This window comes from Canis lupus, chromosome 11 (assembly GCF_011100685.1).
Source record: "Canis lupus familiaris isolate Mischka breed German Shepherd chromosome 11, alternate assembly UU_Cfam_GSD_1.0, whole genome shotgun sequence".
Taxonomy (NCBI): Eukaryota; Metazoa; Chordata; class Mammalia; order Carnivora; family Canidae; genus Canis; species Canis lupus.
Window position 1 is genome coordinate 732,763 of NC_049232.1, and position 21,623 is coordinate 754,385.

The following is a 21,623-nucleotide window of genomic DNA, read 5'->3' on the forward strand; positions in this document are numbered from 1 at the left end:
TGTCCAATAAATAGTATATTTTTAAAGGCCTTTGCTCCACCTATTCAAACCTCCCTCCCCTGACTCTCTGTGAACGACTGATCTTTTCATCAATTCTACAGTTTTGCATTTTTCAAAATGTTGCACAGCTGGAATTGTGTAATATTTAGCCTTTCTGGATTGGTTTCTCTATATGATATGCATTTTAGTTTCCTCCATGTCTTTTCATGTCAGCTGTCATTTAAGGAACCTTCTGAATGCTGAATGGTGAGTGAATATTCTTCAGGTCACTAGTCCCTGGTGACACGTCTGAACCCCAGAAATGAAGAGTTCCTATAATTTTCCATGGAGACACTCAGGTGATCATTCAAGGAATGAGTATGAAATTGGCATTGGGGCAGCTGGAAAGAGATAAATATTCAGAATTATAAAAGATCATAATTTTGCCAAAGCATACCTCTCCAGCCTACATGCTGGCATGACATCAGTGGGGACTAGAGGTGACTTGCTTCCTGGTATAAAAATTCTACTCCCAATCTCTGTAGGGGACAGTATACAGATCTTTTACATTACCTTTAGTCTTGGTTAAATAATATCTTCTGGTGTCCTATCTCAAGTTTTTGTAATTCTTCATGATAAGATAGGACCATGACTCCAGAAAAAACTCAGTTTGATTAACATCAGGGAAGGCGACAGAGGGACCTCCTTTTCACGGCTTACTTCTTATGACATCCCATTCAGGTACTGCTTCAGTAGCTCACACCACCTTTTCCATCAATGGCACCTTATATACCAGTCAGTCCTCCAAGTGGCTTATTTGTCCAACCTGGTTTCTGTCCCCTTTTACACACAGGTATGAAGCAGGTGATGGGTAATGTCAGGACAGTTGGGGTGGCTCATAGCAAGTCCCAGGTGGATAATCTAGCATTACTTTTTAGAACATGGGAATCCATGCCACCTGCTGTTTCTACTCCTCAAAAAACAGAAAGAGTCCTTTCAACACTTTGTTTCATGAGCCAGCATACTTTCTAGAGAGTAGAAAACACATTTGCAACCATTAAAAGTTTCTGTCTCCTCATGAAGATATACAGTATCTTTCTGAGAGGAAAGAAGCCACACATCCTTATTTAGCTGCCCCATATGAGAACCAGTCTATGACATGAGGTTGGAGGTTATCAGAAGTGGGATTTTAATTAATTAACTAATTAATTGATTAATTAATTAATTAGAGACACATAGAGAAGCAGAGACATAGGCAGAGGGGATCAGAAGTGAGATTTCTGGAGGGTTCAGAGCACAGGTGGGAAGGGGTATGGGGGTAAATGCTGGTGCTGTCTTCGTATATTTGCCACCATGGAGAAGTATTATTTTCATAACATTGCAAATAAAGAAAACTGAAGCAAGATAAATAATAATCTGAGCAGGAAAGTTTGGATAGAATAATCAAGGTTTGAAATTACTCTGGAAGAATGAAGAACATTTTAAAGAAGGGCTTTCCAAGATAAGGGAATAGCCTGAGCAAGGGCAAACTTTACACCCATGTCAGAAGTCCACACAATGGCTGGACAGAAAGAGGAAGGCTCCTGGATACAACATTGTGGCCAGGACTAAGGTTCTCCCTGCTCATAATAGCATACCTCAAGTCACCCTTTGTTGTATGAACTCTTTTTCCTTCCCTCCTCTCTCCTCCTTCTAGTGCTTTTTACTGCTCCATACATGTCCTCTTCCACATCCTCTGATACAAGGGTGGTGATTTGGCATCCTGCTTTGGTAAGTTATTTCCTTGAGGCCATGGTGAGTGATGCAAAAGTTCTTCTTAAAAAATAAGAGATTTTTAAGACCCTGAGGGCTCTGGGCAAACCTAGCTACATCAGAATGTTGAGAATGAAAATGGAAAAGTGGGACAGCTAGCTTCTGAATTATTCTCAGTGCTGGCATGGCACTGGTGCCTGGAAAGTTGACTTGGCTTTCCTTAAAGCAATTCTGACCCACTGTCCTCAGGGACATTTCCATAACTCACTCTTGAACCAAATATCAATTTAGTGATTTATTTGACAGTGTGAAAAACAGCTCTAAAAAATCCTTCCTCATGTGATCCTTCTTGTGAAAAGGCATGACAGTAATTTGGAATATTTTAGTTAGCAGAGAGAATAACTCAGTGTTATGGTTACTTCATACAAAACCCTGGTCTTATAACTGAAATACTAGTAGAAAATACATATAGTAGGTCCTGAAAAATGAATTTTTAAATAAATGCATACATAGTGCATTTTTGGTGTTCCTGACATTCTGTTATGAATCCACAAATTCTTTTTCTTGGAAGTTTTATTTAAATGAGTTAGTGAAGATACAGTGTAAATATTAGTTTCAGATGTACAATATAGTGATTCAGCATGTCCATACAACATCCCATAAACATCACAATAAGTGCACTCCTTTATTGCCATCTCCAACTTAACTCATCCCCCTAGCCACCTCCTTTCTGGTGACCATCATTTCTCTATAGTTACCTGTTTCTTGGTTTGCCTCTTTCTCTTTTTCCCCCTGCTTATTTGTTTTATTTCTTAAATTTCACATATGAATGAAATTACATGATATTTGTCTTTCTCTACCTGGCTTATTTCACTTAACATAACTCTAGCTCCATCCATGTCATTTCAAATGGCAAGGCTTCATTCTGGATTTTTTTTTTTTTACTATTTTTTAAATTGGAGTTCTATTTGCCAACATATAGTATAACACTCAGTGCTCATCCTGTCAAGTGCCCCCCTCCTTGCCTGTCACCCAGTCACCCCATCCCCCTGTCCACCTCCTCTTCCACCACCCCTTTGTCATTTCCCAGAGTTAGGAGTCTCTCATGTTCTGTCACCCTCTCTGATTTTCCCCACTCATTTTCTCTCCTTTCCCCTATGATCCCTTTCACTATTTTTTAATATTCACTATATAAGTGAAACCGTATGATGATTGTCCTTCTCCGACTGACTTACTTCACTCAGCATGATGCCCTCTGGAGAATATGAAATATGAAATATGAAATACCTCTGGAGGGTATCATGCTGAGTGAAGTAAGTCAGTCGGAGAAGGACAAACATTATATGTTCTCATTCATTTGGGGAATATAAATAATAGTGAAAGGGAATATAAGGGAAGGGAGAAGAAATGTGTGGGAAATATCAGAAAGGGGGGCAGAACGTAAAGACTCCTAACTCTGGGAAACGAACTAGGGGTGGTAGAAAGAGAGGAGGGCGGGGGGTGGGAGTGAATGGGTGACGGGCACTCCCCGTCACATACACTCCCATACATATTCTGAATGTTGGTAAACTGAACACCAATAAAAAATAAATTAAAAAAAAATACCCTCCAGTTCTACCCACATTGAAGCAAATAGTGGGTATTGGTCCTTTCTACCTTTCTACCTTGCTAGAAGCAAAAACCCTCTGTAGTGTTTGGGCTGTTCTCTCTTTAAATCTCAGGTGGAATTTGTAGGTGTTCAGGATGATTTGAAAGTTATGTAGGTAAGTTGGTGGGACCAGGTGAGTTGAGGACCCCTACTCCTCCACAATTTTGCCCCCCCTCCTATTACAAATATTTTTAATTCACGGTTTCCTCACTCATAGTTGAAAAGAGGCCCCATAAATAACATCTAATGGCATCCTTGAATTGCCATGATATAATCGGGTACCTATGTTTCACAAAGTGCAGAATTGAATCAGGAGAATTAGCGCTCTTATTTACCTTCTCAGTCCTTCCTGTCACATGTTCCAAATCCCACCCAAATTCTCCCATTAGCTGAGGTAAATCGATATTAAGCTGCCATAGGGAAATTATTACCACAAGGACTATGTGCTGAGCTATCCCCTTGTGGAACATACATCCTGGTGGGCTTTTCTCTGCCTCTAGGCTCCTCCAAAGGAAAATCCATGCCCCTATTTGCTGTTGGGGATTGGAAGTGAGCTATGTCTACAATTCTTCTGTGCTCCCTAATGTGCTGGCCTGATTTTTCTTATAGAATGATTTTTCCTATAGAATGGAAAGGTATTGGGCTCCTGTATTGAGGCTTCAAGAAAATTAAGACTGCATTAGTTTCTCATTTTTGTGCAACAAATTAATACACACTTATTGGCTTAAGACAGCAACACAGGTTTATTAGCTTATAGTTCTAGAGGTGAGTTGTCTAAAATGAATCTTACAGGTGCTAAAATCAAGGTGTCCATATGGTTGGTTCCTTCAAAAAGTTCCAGGATACAATCCATTTCTATGTCTTCTCTTTGTATTAGAAGGTGCCTGAATTCCCTAGTTTGTGGCCTTTCTTACATGTTCTGTATTTCTGGATTTTCATTCCAAACTCTGCTTCCAACATCTCATCTCCTTTTCTGTGATTAGCCTTACCTCCTTCATATAAATTCTCCTGTGACTATCTCATCACATTACTCAGTAAGACAGGGGGATCCTCTCTTCAGAAAACCTTTCTAGAATTCAAGCAAGTCATCAAGAGGTTAATATAAAAGATGTGGCTGATATAACTCAGGAATTACTTGTGGAAGCAGAGAATACTCCTCTGTATATGGCTGTATTCAGGAATCTGGAACTAGGATGTACAGTTTCATCAATGCCCTTTGAGGTCATATTCATGAAGAGAAGAATTCTGCAACTGTTGGGATTTTTAAGACCACCATGAAGAAACCCCCCTATCAACATCCAAAGGATCCCAGTATGACCTTCTGGGACCTGCCTGGAACTGGAACCCCCAATTTCCTTCTACATACATATCTCAAAATGGTGGGATTTGCTAACTATGATTTCTTCATCATTGTTTCTTCTTCATGGTATAACTTTAATGATGTTTTGCTGAACCAAAATTTTAGGGAACTAGGTAAGAAATTCCACTTTGATAGAACCAAGGTGGATAATGATTTATATAATGAAGGGAAAAACAAGGCCAGGTCCTTGAAAAGGGAGAGAATGCTTCAGCAGATATGAGACAGCTGCCTGACTACTCTCAGCAACATCAGAGTGCATGAGCCAGGCAACTTCTTGGTCTCCAAGTTTGACCTGGATGACTTTGATTTCCCAATACTGGAGGAGACTCTGCTGAAGGACCTCCCTGTTCATAAGTGCTACATCTTTGTGATTCTGTTGCCCAATTTGGGTGAGGCTTCCATTGAGATGGAGAGAACTTTATTCAAGGAAAGGATTTGGCTGGATTCCCTGAAATCTCTGGCTTTCACTTCCATCCCCTTTATGGCCTGCTTCAGTGACTTTGATTAGTCCCAACAAGAGAAGTGTTTGAATGTTTATGAGAACTATTTTGGTTTGGATGAGAAATCAGTCAAAGGGATTGTCAGAAAGCTGGTAATGTCTGTGGAGGAGATTAAGAGTTTTATCAAGTCCTTACATTTCTGGTTACTTCTAAAGAATAACTGCATAGCTGCCAAGGCCATGAAGTGTACTGAAGGCCATTGCTTTATGAATGGAAGCCTGTCATCCAATCTTTTCCAGCTTTTGAAAATCTATTTTCTACATTTGAAATTCATGAACAAAGTGATTGATGATGCTAGAATTTTCTTGCATAAGATTTCAGAGAGCATAAGTCTCAGAAGATGCCAGACACATAGTTCAGAGACTAACTAAATAACAAAAAAGCTGGGCAGCCCCAGGGGCTCAGCGATTTAGTGCCACCTTCAGCCCAGGGCGTGATCCTGGAGGCCCAGGATCCAGTCCCATCTCGAGCTCCCTGCATGGAGCTTGCTTCTCCCTCTGCTTGTGTCTCTCTGCCTCTCTCTCTCTGTCTGTCTCTCTGTGTGTCTCTCATGAATAAATAAATAAATAAAATCTTTAAAAAATTGATTCTCTAAAAATTAAGTAAATAAATAAATAAATAAATAAATAAATAAGAAAAGCTTCTCAGATCTTGTGTTCTATGAATAGAACATGTGTTCTATGAGTAGAACCTACCACCAAGGCCATATCTTCCCTAAAGTGGAGAGAATGTCTTCATTGGAGAAAACCCATTGCTCCATATACAGAATCCATTGCTATGCAAAGGGGAATTCACCATAGGCTCTTCGTGGATTCCCTTAGCTATTTGCACCCATATTTTTCCTTAATCTCTGTTACGAGGTAGTTTACATTTGTTTGATTTACTCAGATAATAAACGTTAGGTACAATCAAGAGATTGTTCTCCTTGGTTTTTTTATGAATGATTTTCCTCAGACCTCATATCAATACCCTCTTCACCAATCTAAGGGAAATGCATGAGTCAGGGAACATGTCTAAGTGAGAAATGTAGTGTGTAGCAGGACACTACAGCAGGAAAGAGGAAATTGAAAGAGGATTAGGGAAATGTACCAGGATGTCAAAGTTTGATACTACTGAGGAACAGAGGGAAGGAGCAAAGTCAGAGTTTATATTTTTAAAAATTTATCAACATTAAATGGCTGAGAGATCAGTGAACTGTGCACAATGACAAGAGATATGAAAGTGGAGGCAAATTCAGAAGGAATTTGAAAGCAAAGATGAATTGAATTTGGTAAGCTGGAAGAATAATGTTTTTTACTTCTACTCAAATACTCCAAAAAACTGTGAAACAGGAGCTGGTAAACATCAGCAATAGCAGTCTCAAAGCTGAAGGATTCTTATTCCTGCTGTTACTATGATTGAAACTGTTCCCTCTTCTTTGCCCATTCCTGGTATAAAATGGATGTTTTATCATTTAAAAGGTGCACATAGGGATGCTGTCTTTCAAACCTCTAATTACTTTGAAGTCTCTCCCCAGAGGTTGGAGGGCACTAGTGTTCCACAATTCCCTGACCACTCTGTGCTGCCCCTCTGCTCAGGAAAGGTCTGCAGGAGGAAAGAAGAGAATCAGTAAGGCAGAACATGAAAGACTGTTTGTGCTGCCTCATGCACAACAAATGTGTGAAATATTCAAAGGGAGGGAGATCTTGACCTTATTTTTGTGGCCACATTGCATTTAAAATGGCCTTAGATATTCAAAGCATCCTGATGTAGGATTAACATTCTCATGATCTGGGCTGCTTATCATCTTGCCACCAGATATCATCTATCCTCACAAGAGTAAGGACTGAGGAAATCCACCTTTTTCACCTCATCAACCAGATGTGGGCATCACTGGGACTCATACAACCTTCCTTTCCTCTAGAAATTATGACCTTTTCAAGATCCCTAGGCCTTTCCCTCCCAATCCAATGGGTTTTCATTAAAACAGCAAAAGGAAAATCCAATGAGTCTTGTATAGGTCCCTTTGGGAAAACATTTATCATAAAACCAAGGTTATCAAATACTTAACAGTGGTGGGGTTCTCTTTAAAGTTCCCTTGTTTCCAGAAGAGACAGGCAAATGAATCTTCCATTTGAGAAGGAAGAACTTAGTAGAAGGTGAAAGTAGGGGAATAAGTTTTAATGCTTTGGTTTTATCATTCTTATCCTAGAGTGAACAAGAGCATTTATGTGTCTGGCTGGGATTTATGAAAGATCTAAAAGATTCTCCTGGCCATGCATAATGTGAAAGAGGGGTTTGTTAAAAGGGTAGAGAAGTGTTAGGGTCCTAGGGGAGGAGACAGAGTTGTGAGGTACCTATAGACCAAGACCTATAGGTCCAGCTGACCAATGATTGTGAGCGATTTGGTGTCATTATCAGCTCATCATCCAAGACTCAACCAGTTTCTGTCTGAGGTGGCTTCTGAAGCTCCTTCAGAGCTGCTGTAATTGTTGGCCATAACTTTTGGCATCTGGAGCGAGTCCATGTCATTCAGCATTTTCACTACCATCTCACTGTGCCTGAAATATTTTATTTCCCATGAGACTTCCTCTTGAACACAGAACTCCTTTTAATGACCTGAATTTGGGGATAGTAGCTTGGATCACCAGAGAGTTGCTGTAGGTGGAAACTCCTCACCCCCAATCCTCAATGCTCCTGTCTGAAAGCATCATATAGTCTTCTTACCAGCTGAGTCAGTGGTAAAACAGCCATTGTCCGGGATGCCTGGGTGGCTCAGTGGTTGAGCATCTGCTTTCAGCTCAGGGCATAACCCGGGTGTCCTGGGATTAGGTCCTGCATTAGTCTTCCTGTGGGGAGCCTGCTTTTCCCTCTGCTTATGTCTCTGCCCCTCTTTCTGATCTCTCATGAATAAATAAATAAAATATATATTAAAAAAAAAAAACAGAAACCAACCATTGTCCTAAGTTCTCTCCTGTTTAGGAGCTGTGAGATGACATATTGCTTCTTAGAACTAGGGCATTGTTAGAATGGTCATGTGAAAACTCCAGCTATCAAGCCACTTAGGCCTCTCTCCTAACACATCAGCCCTAAATTTACATACAAGGGACAAATGAACTCATTTCCTGGGAGTCATCATGAAGAAAGGAGGAAGTAAACTTAATGATCTTTGTTGGGATGCATAATTATGACAGATTACTTTTATTTTTTTAATTTTTATTTATTTAAATTCAATTTGCCAACATATAGTATAACATCCAGTGCTTATCCCATCAAGTGCCCTCCTTAGTGCCTGTCACCCAGTTACCCCCTCCCCCACCCACCTCCCCTTCCACAACCCTTTGTTTGTTTCCCAGAGTTAGGACTCTCTCATGGTTTGTCTCCCTTTCTAATTTTTCCCACTCAATTCCCCTCCTTTCCTTTATAATCCCTTTCACTATTTCTTATATTCCACATAGGAATGAAACCATATAATTGTCCTTCTCCGATTGATGTATTTCACTCAGCATAATACGCTGTAGTTCCATCCATGTCGAAGCAAATGGGTACTTGTCTTTTCTGATGGCTGAGTAATATTCCATTGTATATTGAAAGCTAATTGTGGGTCAGGTCACTGTTAACATTTTATATATTCCAGATAAACTGAAGTGTAGCACATTTCTCATCCATCCAGACATGGGGGAATCTGCACTGGAAGGTCAAGTCCCCATAACATTTGGCTTTGAAACTAGTGGAGCTTAACTTCAGGAGTTGTTGGTTTTTGTTTTTGTTTTTGTTTCTGCTTTTACAATCAGTGGTGTTTAACATCAGATATTTTAGAAATCAACTGGCTCAGCTTTGGAAGAGCCAGAGGGCAATAGGATACTGACCCCAAACCTTAAACAGTATAAAAAACCCTTTGGAGATAACAGCATAGAAGCAGCGGTCTCAAATGTCCCTGGGTTATTTGTTACTAATATTAGAATGTGCACTGGAGGGACAGGCATCTCTAGGAGACTTCTCCAAGAACAGATGAGCTGCTGAGTGACATCTCTCTCCCCACCCACTCCTAGTTACCAGAACACTTTAGGGAACTAGCATGAACACTTTCCACAGAGCTTGCTAACACTACGTGACCCATACTTACATGCTGTAGTGTGTTTGCCCTATCCAACACACCTCACTTATGCAGGAGTGTCTCCAAAGTATCCCCAGTTAGGTCTCATCCTTTACATTACCCCCAGTAGGTACCATGGAGCAACACCTACCTTACAAATACCATGCACTCCACCTCCATGTATTCTAATGGACTTGCCTCAATCAATCCACCCCACCCAGCAGGAGTTCCTCCAAAGAAGTTCTTGATGAATATCATTCTGCAAGCAGGCCCAACAGTGCATTACTCCACTCCAGAGTGACTTTTCTTCTGCAGAGAAGGGAGGATAATCAAACATACAAGTTCAAATACAGACGTAACAGTAGATTGGGACAGACATCTGATATGACTTCTATTCCAGCCCATTAACAAAAACCTCAGTGGTGACAGCACAAAGGGAAAGCCTTGTATGGGGTGGGGGGGCACTACAACTTTAGGACAGACAGACTAGATACCTGGTCTGACAGCTGGCTATGCACAGCAACTAAAGCCTCAGGGGATGACCTAGGGTGAATACCCTGATGTTTGGTATGACAGTAGTCCTGGTAAGTGGGCTGTGAGTAAACTTCTGCTCTGACACAAATACAGGGCCAGGAAGTCCCAGAATGGCTCCTTTAGCAGCACAGGGACAATACAAAATGCAAAGGAGTCCACTGCAGCTAACCAGAATGAAGGCAAATGCATTTCAATCACAAGTAGGGCACACACAACACATATGAGACACCACAGATGGACCTAGTTCTGTTTGAGTAGGGAACATTGCACTATAAGGCACTATAGGGCAGGGCCTATTCTTCATGAGGACATAGCTTTCAAGGTCAGGAGACCTAGCTGAGTTTCCTAATAGAAAGAATCACAGAGTATTTAATGAAATAAGGAGAAGGAGAAAAATGAAAGACAGGACACAATCACAGCAAAAGAGCTAACTGAAATAGTGTTAAGCAATATGTCTGATAGACAATTCAAAGTAATGACATAGATATAGGTGCTGAACTTGAGAAAAATGTAGATTTCACTCAGGGATGCCTTCAATAAAAAGGTAGAAAATATCATAAAGAACCAGACATGAAAACTCGATATTAAATTAAAAATTCACTAGAGGGAAGAAATAGTAGACTAGAAGGAACAGAAGAACAGATCAGTGACTCAGAAGACAGAGTAATGAAGAACAAACATAAATAAATAAGTAGATAAATGGAAAAAGAAGGAAAAGGAGGAGGAGGAGGAGAAACAGAAGAAGAAGAAGAAGAAGAAGAAGAAGAAGAAGAAGAAGAAGAAGAAGAAGAAGAAGAAAAGGTGGAGGAGGAAGAGGAAGAGGAGGAAAGAAGATGGATAAAAGGAAGAAGAAGAAATGAAAATAGGTCATGGAAATTCAGTGATATCACCAAGTGTAATGACATTCACACCTAGGAATCCTAGAGGGAGAAGAGAGACAAAAGAGGGTAGAAAATTTATTTTAAGAAATAATAGCTGAAAACTTCTCATATCTGAGGAAGGAAACAGACATCTACGTCTAGGAGACCCAGCAAGCCCTCAACAAAATCAAACCAAGGTGGTCCATATCAAGATACCTAAATAGTTAAAATGGCAGAAAATAATGATAAAAGGTGAATTTTAAAAGCAATAGGAGACAAGAAAGTAGTTGCATACAAGGGAATCCCCATAGAACATCAGTTGATTTTTTTATCAGAAACTTTGCAGAGCAGAAGAAAGTGGCATAATATTTTCAAAGTACTGAAAGAAAAAGAATGTGCAGCCAAGAATATTCTATTGAGTAAGGCTATTATTCAGAATAGAAGAGGAGATAGTTTCCCAGACAAAATAAACTTATACGAGTTCATCAGCACCAAACCAGCATTATAAAAAAATGTCTAAAGGGAAATCTTTGAGTGGAAAGTAAAGGCCATAACCAGGGTTAAGAAAATTGGTAAAAAAAAGAAATTTCGCAGGTAAATGCAAACATAATAAATGTAGTGGAATAATCCTTTATAAAACCAATCTTGAGTTTATTTATTTTTATTTTTTTAAGATTTTATTTATTTATTCATGAGAGACAGACAGACAGAGAGAGAGAGAGATGCATTGACACAGGCAGAGGGAGAAGCAGGCTCCATGCAGGGAGCCCGATGTGGAACTCGATCCCAGGTCTCCAGGATCACACTCCGGGCTGCAGGCAGCGCTAAACCGCTGTGCCACTGGGGCTGCCCAATCTTGAGTTTAAAGCACGAAGAAGTAAAATCAATTATATCTATAATATCATTCAAGGGAATCACAATATAAGGATTTAAAGTATGACTCCATATATATGTAAAACATAGTGGCAAGAGGAGTAATGAATGGGTTGAAACTTAAGTCAACTTAACCAGCAACTTAATATAGGCTGCTAAATGTGGAACATTTTTATGCAACCCTAATGGTAACCACAAATCAAAAACCTGCAATAGGTGTGCAAAAAATAAGGGGAAAGAAATCCACACATATCAATAAGGAAAGCCATCAAGCTACAAGGGAAGATAGCAAGAGAAAAAAAGGAGAGAAATAAACTGGAAAAACAAGCAAAAACTATTAAGAAAATGATAATAAGTACATACCTACCAATAACTACTTTGAATGTAAGAGGACTAAATGCTCCAAACAAAGGACGTAAGTGACTGAATGGATAAGAAAGCAAGGCCTATCTATATGCTACCTACAAGAGACCCATTTCATCAGACCTAACAATTCATGAAGATCGAATGCAAAAGAGATGGAGAAACTTTTATCATGCAAATGGAAATGAGAAGAATACCCCTGTGGCAATACTTATATCAGACAAAATGGAGGGGAGGAGCAAGATGGCGGAAGAGTAGGGTCTCCAAATCACCTGTCTCCACCAAACTACCTAGAAAACCTTCAAATTATCCTGAAAATCTATGAATTCGGCCTGAGATTTAAAGAGAGACCAGCTGGAATGCGACAGTGAGAAGAGTTCGCGCTTCTATCAAGGTAGGAAGACGGGGAAAAAGAAATAAAGGAACAAAGGCCTCCGAGGGGGAGGGGCCCCGCGAGGAGCCCGGCTGAGGCCGGGGCGAGTGTCCCCAGGACAGGAGAGCCCCGTCCCGGAGGAGCAGGAGCTGCACCGACCTTCCCGGGCGGAAAGGGGCTCGCGGGGAGGTGGAGCAGGATCCAGGAGGGCGGGGATGCCCTCGGGCTCCCGGGGACAGTAACAGCAACTGCGCGCCCAGGAGAGTGCGCCGAGCTCCCTAAGGGCTGCAGCGCGCACGGCGGGACCCGGCGGGACCCGGAGCAGCTGAAGGGGCTCGGGCGGCGGCTCCGCGGAGGGGGCTGCGCGGCCCCGGGAGCAGCTCGGAGGGGCTCGGGCAGAGGAAGAGGCTCCGTGCGGAGGGGGCTGCGCGGTTCCAGGAGCAGCTCGGAGGGGCTCGGGCGGCGGCTCCGCGGAGGGGGCTGCGGGGCGGGAGCGCGAATCCACCAGCGCAGGCTCCGGAGCACAGGGCGCCGGGACACAGCCCAGGATCCGGCCTCCCCCGGCACAGGCAGAGGCCGGGAGGGCCCAGGACAGCAAGGACGCTCCTGCCCCAGCTGAGCAGATCAGCGGCCCCGCCCGGAGCCTCCAGGCCCTGCAGACGGAGTTCCTGCCGGAGCTGAATCCAGGTTTCCAGAGCTGCCCCGCCACTGGGGCTGTTCCTCCTGCGGCCTCACGGAGTAAACAACCCCCACCGAGCCCTGCACCAGGCAGGGGCACAGCAGCTCCCCCAACTGCTAACACCTGAAAATCAGCACAACAGGCCCCTCCCCCAGAACACCAGCTAGACCGACAACTTCCAGGAGAAGCCAAGGGACTTAAAGAACACAGAATCAGAAGATACTCCCCGGTGGTTCTTTTTTTGTTTGTTTGTTTTTGTTTTGTTTTGCTTTTTGATTTGTTTCCTTCCCCCACCCCCCTTTTTTTTCTCCTTTCTTTTTCTTTCTCTTCTTCTTCTTTTTTTTTTTTTTCTTTTTCTTCCCTTTTTTTTTTTCTCTTTCTCTTTTCTTTCCTTCTTTCTCTCCTCTCTTTTTCTCTTTTTCCCAATACAACTTGCTTTTGGCCACTCTGCACTGAGCAAAATGACTAGAAGGAAAACCTCACCTCAAAAGAAAGAATCAGAAACAGTCCTCTCTCCCACAGAGTTACAAAATCTGGATTACAATTCAATGTCAGAAAGCCAATTCAGAAGCACTATTATACAGCTACTGGTGGCTCTAGAAAAAAGTATAAAGGACTCAAGAGACTTCATGACTGCAGAATTTAGAGCTAATCAGGCAGAAATTAAAAATCAATTGAATGAGATGCAATCCAAACTAGAAGTCCTAACGACGAGGGTTAACGAGGTGGAAGAACGAGTGAGTGACCTAGAAGACAAGTTGATAGCAAAGAGGGAAACTGAGGAAAAAAGAGACAAACAATTAAAAGACCATGAAGATAGATTAAGGGAAATAAACGACAGCCTGAGGAAGAAAAACCTACGTTTAATTGGGGTTCCCGAGGGCGCCGAAAGGGACAGAGGGCCAGAATATGTATTTGAACAAATTCTAGCTGAAAACTTTCCTAATCTGGGAAGGGAAACAGGCATTCAGATCCAGGAAATAGAGAGATCCCCCCCTAAAATCAATAAAAACCGTTCAACACCTCGACATTTAATTGTGAAGCTTGCAAATTCCAAAGATAAGGAGAAGATCCTTAAAGCAGCAAGAGACAAGAAATCCCTGACTTTTATGGGGAGGAGTATTAGGGTAACAGCAGACCTCTCCACAGAGACCTGGCAGGCCAGAAAGGGCTGGCAGGATATATTCAGGGTCCTAAAGGAGAAGAACATGCAACCAAGAATACTTTATCCAGCAAGGCTCTCATTCAAAATGGAAGGAGAGATAAAGAGCTTCCAAGACAGGCAGCAACTAAAAGAATATGTGACCTCCAAACCAGCTCTGCAAGAAATTTTAAGGGGGCCTCTTAAAATTCCCCTTTAAGAAGAAGTTCAGTGGAACAGTCCACAAAAACAAAGACTGAATAGATATCATGATGACACTAAACTCATATCTCTCAATAGTAACTCTGAATGTGAACGGGCTTAATGACCCCATCAAAAGGCGCAGGGTTTCAGACTGGATAAAAAAGCAGGACCCATCTATTTGCTGTCTACAAGAGACTCATTTTAGACAGAAGGACACCTACAGCCTGAAAATAAAAGGTTGGAGAACCATTTACCATTCGAATGGTCCTCAAAAGAAAGCAGGGGTAGCCATCCTTATATCAGATAAACTAAAATTTACCCCAAAGACTGTAGTGAGAGATGAAGAGGGACACTATATCATACTTAAAGGATCTATTCAACAAGAGGACTTAACAATCCTCAATATATATGCTCCGAATGTGGGAGCTGCCAAATATATAAATCAATTATTAACCAAAGTGAAGAAATACTTAGATAATAATACACTTATACTTGGTGACTTCAATCTAGCTCTTTCTATACTTGATAGGTCTTCTAAGCAAAACATCTCCAAAGAAACGAGAGCTTTAAATGATACACTGGACCAGATGGATTTCACAGATATCTACAGAACTTTACATCCAAACTCAACTGAATACACATTCTTCTCAAGCGCACATGGAACTTTCTCCAGAATAGACCACATATTGGGTCACAAATCGGGTCTGAACCGATACCAAAAGATTGGGATTGTCCCCTGCATATTCTCGGACCATAATGCCTTGAAATTAGAACTAAATCACAACAAGAAGTTTGGAAGGACCTCAAACACATGGAGGTTAAGGACCATCCTGCTAAAAGATAAAAGGGTCAACCAGGAAATTAAGGAAGAATTAAAAAGATTCATGGAAACTAATGAGAATGAAGATACAACCGTTCAAAATCTTTGGGATGCAGCAAAAGCAGTCCTAAGGGGGAAATACATCGCAATACAAGCATCCATTCAAAAACTGGAAAGAACTCAAATACAAAAGCTAACCTTACACATAAAGGAGCTAGAGAAAAAACAGCAAATAGATCCTACACCCAAGAGAAGAAGGGAGATAATAAAGATTCGAGCAGAACTCAACGAAATCGAGACCAGAAGAACTGTGGAACAGATCAACAGAACCAGGAGTTGGTTCTTTGAAAGAATTAATAAGATAGATAAACCATTAGCCAGCCTTATTAAAAAGAAGAGAGAGAAGACTCAAATTAATAAAATCATGAATGAGAAAGGAGAGATCACTACCAACACCAAGGAAATACAAACGATTTTAAAAACATATTATGAACAGACAAAATGACTTTTTTTTTTTTTTTTTACAAAATGACTTTAAATATAAGACTGTAGCAAAAGACAAAGAAGGACATACATAATATAAAGAAAACAATCCAACAAGAAGATATAACAATCGCACACCATTTGTATGCACCCAACATGGCAGTACCCAGGTATGTAAACCAGCTATTAACAGACATAAAGGAAATCAAAGGAATACAATAATAGTAGAAGACTTGAACACCTTGCTGACATCAATGGGTAGATTATCCAAATAGACAACCAACAAGGAAACCATGGCTTTGAATGACACATTGGACCAGTTGGATGTAATGGATATATTCAGAAGGTTGCTTCCTAAAACAACAAAATACACATTCTTTTCAAGTTTACAGGGAGCTTTCTCCTGCATAGATCACACATTAGGCCATGAATAAATCTCAATACATTAAAAAAGATTGAGGTCATAATATGCATCTCTTCTGACCAAAAACTTGTGAAACTAGAAATCAAGTATGAGAGGACAATATAGAAAGAACATAAATACACGGAGGTTAAATAACAAGCTAATAAACAATGGATGGGTCAACTAAGAAATCAAAAAGGAAATTAAAAAATGTATGGAGAGAAATGAAAAGAAACACACAATGGCCAAAAATCTTTGGGATGAAGCAAGAGCTGTTCTAAGAGGGAAGATACAGCAATACAGGACTATGTCAAGAGCCAAAAAACCCTCAAAGAAACAGCCTAAATTTACAAATAAAGGAGGTAGGAAAACAACAAATAAAACCCAACACTAGTACAAGGAAGGAAATGATAGAGGTTAGAGTGGAAATAAACAAAATAGAAACTAAAAAAAAAAAAAAGAGTGTCTGGCTGGTTCAGTCAGTTAAGCATCTGTCTTTGGCTTGGGTCATGATCCCAGGGTCCTAAGATTGAGCCCCACATTGGGCTCCCTGCTCCATGGGGAGTCTTCTCTCTCTCTTAACATAAATAAATAAAATATTTTAAAAAAGAAACTAAAAACCTAGATGAATAAATAATAGAAAGGTAGATGAAACCAGGAGCTAGTTCTTTGAAAAGCTCAACAAAATTGACAAATGTTTAGCCAGACTCATCAGAGACAGAGAGAGAGAGACAAGAGGACTCAACTAATCAAAGTCAGAAATGAGAGCAGAGAAATAACAACTGATACCACAGAAATTTAAAGGGTTAAACAGAATATTATGAACAATTACAGGCCAACAAATTGGATAACCTAGAAGAAATGGATAAATTCCTAGACATCCATAACCTTCCAAAACTGATTCAAGAGGAAATAGAAAATTTCAACAGACTGATACCTAACAATGAAATGGGATCAGTAATCAAAACATTCCCAACAAAGTGCAGGACCAGATGGCTTCATAGGTGAATTGTGTTAAACAGCTAAAGAAGAGTTAATAACCTATTCTTCTGAAACAATAAAAAAATAGAAGAGGAAAGAAAATTTCTAAATTTATTCTAAGAGGCCAGCATTACCCTGAGATCAAAAGCAGTTGAAAATAATTCTAAAAACTACATCTTCTTTATCCATTCATCTTTCGATGGACACTGAGGCTCCTTCCACAGTTTGGTTATTGTGGACATTGCTGCTATAAACATTGGGGTGCAGGTGTCCCGGCGTTTCACTGCCTCTGTATCTTTGGAGTAAATCCCCAGCAGTGCAATTGCTGGGTCGTAGGGCAGAAGATGTGGTCTATGTAAACAATGGAATATTACTCAGCCATTAGAAACGACAAATACCGGCCATTTGCTTCGACTGGAGGGACCTGGAGGGTATTATGCTGAGTGAAATAAGTCAATCAGAAAAGGACAAACATTATATGGTCTCATTTATTTGGGGAATATAAAAATTAGTGAAAGGGAATAAAGGGAGAGGAGAGAAAATGAGTGAAAATATCAGTGAGGGTGACAAAACATGAGAGACACCTAACTCTGGGAAATGAACAAGGGGTAGTGGAAGGGGAGGTGGTCAGGGGGTTGGGGTGACTGGGTGATGGGCACTGAGGGGGGCATTTGGCAGGATGAGCACTGGGTGTTATGCTATATGTTGGCAAATTGAACTCCAAAAAAAAATTCTTTAAAAATTAAAATTAAAATTAAAAAAAATAAAGCATCCAGAACTGAAAAAAAAGAAGAAGAAAGAAAGAAAGAAAAAGAAAGGAAAAAAAAGAAAAGAAAAGAAAAAAGAAAATAATACTAAAAAAAAGAGAAAACTACAGACCAACATCTCTGGTAAACATAGATGCAAAATCCCCAAAAAATATTAACAAACCCAATCCAAAAATACACTGAAAAATCATTTACCACAACAAAGTGGGATTTATTCTGGAGATGCAGAGATGGTTCAACACTTGCAAATCAATCACAATGATACATCACATGTACAGGAGAAAAGATAAAAGCCATAGGATCATTTCAATAGATGCAGAAAATGCATTTGACAAAGTATTGATATATCCATTCAGGATAAAAACCCTCAGTGTAGTAGGTTTAGAGGGAAGAGACCTTAACATAACAAAGGATATCTATGAAAAACCCTAATAAACATCATACTGAATGCTGAAAAATGGAAAGCTTTCTCTCTAAGATCAGAAACAAAACAGGGATGCTCACTCTCATCACTTTTATTCAACATAGTCCTGGAAGTCCTAGCCACAGTAGTAAGACCAAAAAAAGAAATAAAAGGTATCCAAATTGGTAAGGAATATGTAAAACTTTTTCTATGTGCAGATGACATGATACTATATGTAAAAGGCCCTCCAGGTGCCTGGGTGATTCAGTGGCTAAGCATCTGCCTTTGACTCAGGTGGTGATCCCAGGGTCCTGGGATTGAGTCCTGTATCAGGCTCCCAGCCAGGAGCCTGGTTTTCCCTTTGCCTATGTCTCTGCCTCTCTCTGTGTGTCTCTCATGAATAAATGGATAAAATCTTTAAAATAAACCCTGAAGAGTCCATCAAAAACTACTAAAATTGATCATGAGTTCCATAGTCACAAGATACAAAATTAGTATACAGGAACACCTGGGTTGGTCAGCAGTTGAGTGTCTGCCTTTGGCTCAGGGTATGATCCTTGTCAGGATATAGAGTCCTGCATCAGGCTCCTTGCAGAGAGTCTGCTTCTCCCTCTATGTCTCTGCCTCTCTCTCTCTCTCTTTTTTTTTCTCTCATGAATAAATAAATAAATAAAATCTTTAAAAATTAAAAAAATTAACATACAGAAATCTGTCCCATTTCTATGCACTAACAATGAACCATCAAAGTGAAATTAACAAGCTAATACCATTTGCAAGTACACCACACAGAATAAATAACTAGAAATAAACTTAACCAAGGAGGCAAAAGACCTATATTCTAAAAACTATAAAACACTGATGAGGGAAATTGAAGATGACATAAACAAATGAAAAGATATAACCCACTTGGGCAGCCGGGGTGGCTCAGCGGTTTAGCGCTACCTTCGGCCCAGGGCCTGATCCTGAAGACCTGAGATCGAGTTCCTCATCGGGCTCCCTGCGTGGAGCCTGCTTCTCCCTCTGCTTGTGTCTCTGCCTCTCTCTCTCTATCTCTCTTTCTCTCGGTCTCCCATGATTAAATAAAGTCTTAAAAAAAATAACCCACTCATGGACTGGAAAATTTAATGTAATTAAAACACCCATACTACTCAAAGAAATTTACAGATTCAATACAAGTTCTATTAAAATACCAATAAGTAATCCTCCTCTCCACGAATCCTAAAGTAATCCTAAAAACTAAATTGGAACTAACTACGAAAGACCTTGAATAACAAAAGCAACCTTGAAAACAAAGAAAAAACTAGAGAAATCACAATTCCAGATTTCAAGGTATACAAGAAAGTGTAGTAATCAAAACAATTTGGTTCTGACACAAAAATAAACACAGGATCAATGGAATAGAGAGCCCAGAAATAAACCCACAAGTATATGCTCAATTAATCTAGGTAAAGGGATAAAGTATCTTCAACAAATGGTGTTGGGAAAACTGGACAGCAACAAGCAAAAGAATGAAACTGGACCACTTTCTTACACCACGCACAAAAGTAAAGTCAAATTGGGTTAAAGACCTAAATGTGAGACCTGAAATCATAAAAATCTTAAAAGAGAGCATAAACAGTAATGTCTCTCACATCAGCCATTGCAACATTTTTCTCGAAATGTCTCCTAAGGCAAAGGAAACAAAAGCAAAAAACAAACAAACAACAACAACAACAACAACAAAACAAAAACCTATTGGGACCACATCAAAATAAAAATATTTGTAAAGTGAAGAAAATCATCAATAAAACAAAAAGTCTACTAAATAGAAGATATTTGTAATGATATATCCAATGAGGGGTTAATATCGAAATGTATAATGAGGTGATACAACTGAGCAGAAAATAAACCCAAATAATCTGATTTAAAAATGAGCAGAAGACATGAACAGTCATGTCTTCAGGGAAGACATCCAGATGGCCAACAGACACGTGAAAAGATGCTCAATAGCATGAACTGTCAAGAAACGTAAATCAAAACCACAATGAGTTGTCACCTCATACCTTTCAGAACAGCTAAAATAAAAAACACAAAAAGCAAAAGTATGGTGAGGATTTAGAGAAAATGAACCCCTGCACACTGTTGGTAGGAATGCAACCAACAGTGTAGTAGTGACTACTACTATGTTGTAGTCACTGTGAAAAACAGTATGGTTGTTCCCCAAAAAATTATACGTAGAATTACTATATAGTCCTATAACTCCACTAATGGGTATTTACCCAAAGAAAATGAAAACACTAATTCAAAATGAAAAATGCACACTAACATTTATTGCATCATTATTTACAGTAGCCAAGATATGGAAGCAAGTCAGGTATCCATCCAGAGATGATTGGATAAAGAATATGTGGTAGACAGATGAAATGGAATATTATTCAGCCACAAAAAGAATAAAACCTTACCATTTGCAATGGACATGGATGGGGGGTAGAGAGTATAATACTTAGTGACATAAGTCAGTCACAGAAAGAAAAACACCACAGGATTTCACTCCTAAGTGGAATTTAAGGAACAAAAACAGATCATAGGGAAAAAAGAATAAACTCTGAACTATAGAGAACAAATTGATGGTTATCAGAGGTAAGGTGGGTGAGGGGATGAGTGATGGGGATCAAAGAATACACTTATCATGATGAGCATCAAGTAATGGTTAGAAGTGTTAAAACATTATATTGTACATCTGAAACTAATATAGCACTATATGCTAATCATATTGGAATTAAAAATTAAAAGTAAATAAAGTCTTATAATAACTTCTGTTTTTGTCATATCAACAAAGCTTAGATTCATTTGTTTTGATTTGTATTTCTATAAATGTTGGGTCTTTTTGCTTAATTACACACTTATGTAGCTTTGTAAAACATTTGCATGTTCCAATGTAAAATAAATTGCATTGATTAAAATTCAGCCATTACACTGCTTCTCTGTGTGGTACCATCCCTTCCACTATAGATAATAGAATTTTATTACAGAAATTGTCTCATGTTTAATTGAAGAATATATGCAAATATATATTCATCTTTTATATTAGTAACATACTATGCACATACATAATTCTCCATCTTGTTTTTTGGATTGAACAAACAGTATATCCTGGAGCTGAGAGCATAGCAATATGTAGGATATTACTGGCTCCTTTGTATAGTTGTGAAGTCATCTATTTTGTGGTTGTAATATCCTATTGAAGAATATTTAATTTTGGGATTTACCACTTCAAAAGTGCTGCAATTAATAATTTTAAGGATGTATCTTTAAAATTTTTTTCTGGCATTTTTGTTCTTCCTCCCAGCTTTTTAATTTCCACTTAGATTTATCAAAATCCTCTTATCTCTCATTCCCTAACCTCTCAAGTTCAGGCACAAAAAATGCTGCTAGCAACCAAGGAG

At 39.6% G+C, this 21,623-nt stretch overlaps 2 pseudogenes; both read left to right on the plus strand.

The window, feature by feature from the left end:
- Window positions 1-21,623, plus strand: part of LOC119876785 — a 60,109-nt pseudogene that overhangs the window by 26,279 nt on the left and 12,207 nt on the right.
- On the plus strand, window positions 197-5,729 carry LOC106559453 (annotated as a pseudogene).